General features: G+C 67.4%; 1 protein-coding gene across 1 annotated transcript in view; it reads right to left on the minus strand.

Moving 5' to 3' along the window:
- The window catches only part of GNB1 (guanine nucleotide binding protein (G protein), beta polypeptide 1), a 108,242-nt gene extending 107,882 nt beyond the window's left edge, over positions 1-360 (minus strand). Inside the window, exon 1 of the mRNA XM_012657480.1 lies at positions 84-360. The gene's annotated coding sequence lies outside the window, so the exon portion shown is untranslated. The remainder of the gene's footprint in view (positions 1-83) is intronic.
- Positions 361-3,305: the final 2,945 nt, after the last annotated feature.

Consider the following 3,305-nt stretch of genomic DNA (forward strand, 5'->3'; position numbering starts at 1 on the left):
CCGGGCCCGGGCGGAGGGCGCCGGGACCGGGGTGCCGGGACGGGGGCGCCGGGGTCGGGTCGGGTCGGGCGGGCCGCGCTCACCTCGCCGCCCTCGTCGCGGCCTGACGCGCCCACACCGCCGCCGCCTCGGCCGCCGCCCGGGAGGTTGTCGCGCTCGGGCCGCGCTGCGCGCTCTGCGAGCAGGTGCGCGCCGGCGAGGCTCGGTCCGGTCCCGCCGCGGCGGCTGCTCCACTCCCGGCCCCGCGCCCTGCTCGCCGCCCGCTCCCGCCGCCGCCTCCGTCCGCCCCTCAGACGCCTCCAGCCATCGGGATGGGCGCGGCGGGCCCCTGCCCGCAGCCTCAGGAAACCCCACGCGCTCGCGTCACCGCGCACGCCGCACGCCGCGCGCGCACGCACGGCCCGACGGACACGCGGGCGCGCTCGTTCTCTCCCCTGCAGGCCCTGTGCGCGTGCGCAAGTGGCTTAAAGGGGCCGATCCGCAGCCCTAGGGACCCCAGCTCCGGGGACCGCCCCCGCGGTCCGGCCTTGCGAGGACTGGACCGGGGGTGGGCGACAGCGGGCGGTGGGCTCTTCCGGGAGGGGAGGTAGGGGACAGCGGGCGGTGGGCCCTGCAGGTATAGGGGGTGGGGGTAGGGACAGCTGGCCATGGGCTCTACCTGGGGAGGCCCCCAGGGCCTGGCCGGAGCAGGGGCCCCTGAGGGTGCGAGAGGCTTCCCAGCTGGTGGCTGCTGCGAGCTCAGGCAGCTGGCAGGGCACAGGTGTGCGTGGTCTCCGTGGTGGGGACGAGGTGCTCGGGTGGAACCCAGGCACTCCTGGGAAGGGCATGGCCACCACCGGGAGCGGGGGCTGGGGGGGGTTAGGCGTGAGCCTGCCAGGAGGCCCCATGGTAGACCCAGGGGACAGCTGAGCACTGAAAGCCCTCAAGTGACGAAGGGGAAGGAGGCCAAGGCGGCCAGATGTTCACAAACCTCTGGAACGTCAGCGGAGGAGCCTGCCTCGGTACCCAGGGCCAGTCTCCCCAGCGGGGCCTGACTCCCAGTTACAGCAGCCCCGTCGGCCCAGGCTCCTAACACCCCCTGCCCGTCTGCCCCCTACCCTGGTGCTATCCTTCCCCAGGTCTACTTCAGTGGCAGAAGGGGGCTGGAGAGAAACCCAGGGACACCGCTGTCAAGAGGCCACCTCCCGCCCCAAGTCCCTCTGCAACCTGGACAACTTCTCCTGCATGTGTGTGTGTGTGTGTGTGTGTGTGTGTGTGTGTGTGTGTGAAAGCAGACGATCAGTGTGGCTTCCACACATCCATGGCGGGCACCCTCCCTGAGTCCCACCCTGCTCCTCCTCCAGGCACCCCAGGAACCCACACCTTCACTCCCTCCCTGGGTCCTTCCTGGAGAGCACAGACACGTCCCCATCCTTCTCTTGTGCTCTCCCCGCCCTCCTGAGCTTGCGGTTCTCCTGGGCCCCCTGGTCCCTGTGTGGAGAGTGGCGTGTAGAGGCCAGGCCCTGGCTCTGGTGTGCTCATTGCTACTGGGTGTCCTTGCTTCTGGTCCCCTTTAGCAGACAGAGCAAGAAAACACATGTGCCCACGTGCATACGTGTGTGCCCACACAGTTACATGGACACCTTCGTCTGTAGCGTTACTGAGCACCATGAGTTTACACGGTTTCTCCAGTGCCCAGCAAGCACTGCGGGGCTCCTTCCAGAGGAGTGACCTCCTGCTTTGGGAGTGAGGAACCCGGCTCCAGTCGTCTCCCAGTGTCACCAGTCTCCCACCATCGCTGCCGCCCCAGCCTATGCCAGTCCTCTCAACCCCGGGTGGACTCTGACCTCCAGGGGTCACCAAGCCCTCCGCCCCACAGGGCGCCTGCCCTGCTCAGCTGAGCGAGGACTGCACTATTGCCATCGTCACTCCTTGCTTGCAGCCACTGAGCTGCCACTTCCCCAGCCTCCCCATGGCGTCCAGGCCCCTCCTGCCCTCCTCACTGTCCAGACACTGGCCCCTCAGTGCTCCCGAAGCTGCCGCATTCCTTGTGCCAGCTTTTGTCCTTGTGGCTTCACCTGCCCAGGAGGGTCTCCCCACAACCTCATGGAACTCAAGTCACCTCCGCAGAGACATCTCCCCAGTGTGCCCCGTCCGTGTGCCTGGCTGCATCTCTTGCGCGGGTCATTCCCAGGCTACCTTGCCAGCCTCTCTCTGCTGCAGCGGGAGCCGTGTGAAGCCCACCTTTACCTGCTGTTCCATCTGCCCAGAATAGCACCGGGCCCACAGGGGTCCTCAGGCTCTGTGTTCTAAGAGGGTCGTGACCCAGTGCAGGAACCAGAGCCTGGAGGGGGAGATCGGGGAGGGCCAGAACAGTCACTTTGGCCTGGACGAGGAACGTGAGTGGCAGGACGTCCAGGAGAGACGCGGGCACCAGGGTCCCACAGGGAGAGCAAGGGTGGAGTGTGGGGCACACCAAAGGCCAGGGGACGATGGAAAGACAGAGGGACGAATGTTCTGGCATTGGCAGCCAGCTCCCAGACTCCGAGGGCCAGAGGCAGCCACCAGAATCCAGCAGGCCTGATGCCAGCCTGCAGCGCCCACCTGAGCCCAGGACTGGAGGAGTGACAGTGAAGCGGACGGGGAGGCAGCAGTGGGGTGGTCCAAGTGGCAAGGGGCCGTTCATCTCTGCAGAGACCTCCGTGCTGCTGTGGGTTGGCAGGCTGCCTGGGGCACCCTCAGAACCCCCACCTGCCACGCTGGGCCCCTGCACAGCTGGCCCAAGGCCATGGAGGAGCCTGGGAGGGGCGGGCACCAGACTGGGCAGTGGCAGGGTTGGGAGCCAGGGATCCCTGGCCCCACAGGCCACCATGGGCCTAGTCGGGCCCATCCCTGGGCACAGCCAGGGACACAGGGCAAGGCCACACATGAGGACAGCAGACCAGTGCCTGCCCCAGCCGTCTGAGGTTTTGGGGTGCAGCCCTAGCACCTCCAGCTAATCTGTAGGTCTTCAGGGTGGGGGCAGGCCTTCCCTGGAACTTGCCCCATGGCCTGGGCGGAAATCCTCATTTATGTGTTTATGGATGGGTGTGAGGGCAAAGTTGAGGGGAAGGAAGGAGGGAAGGAGCAGGGGGCCTGGGCTCTTATTCCCAGAGCCCTGGCTGCAGCCTTGAGCTGCCCGCCTGGCCTCTTGCCCCTCTGACGTGCACAGTCCCTGGGCAGCAGGGGCCTCTGGCCCTGGCCCTTGATCACTCGCTAGGAGCCCCCAGGAGCTCCCAGCTTGCAGCCAGGGCCCCTCCCTGGAGATAAGGGGCAGCTGTCCCCTC

This window comes from Propithecus coquereli, unplaced genomic scaffold (genome assembly GCF_000956105.1).
Source record: "Propithecus coquereli isolate 6110/MARCELLA unplaced genomic scaffold, Pcoq_1.0 Scaffold544, whole genome shotgun sequence".
NCBI classification, from domain to species: domain Eukaryota; kingdom Metazoa; phylum Chordata; class Mammalia; order Primates; family Indriidae; genus Propithecus; species Propithecus coquereli.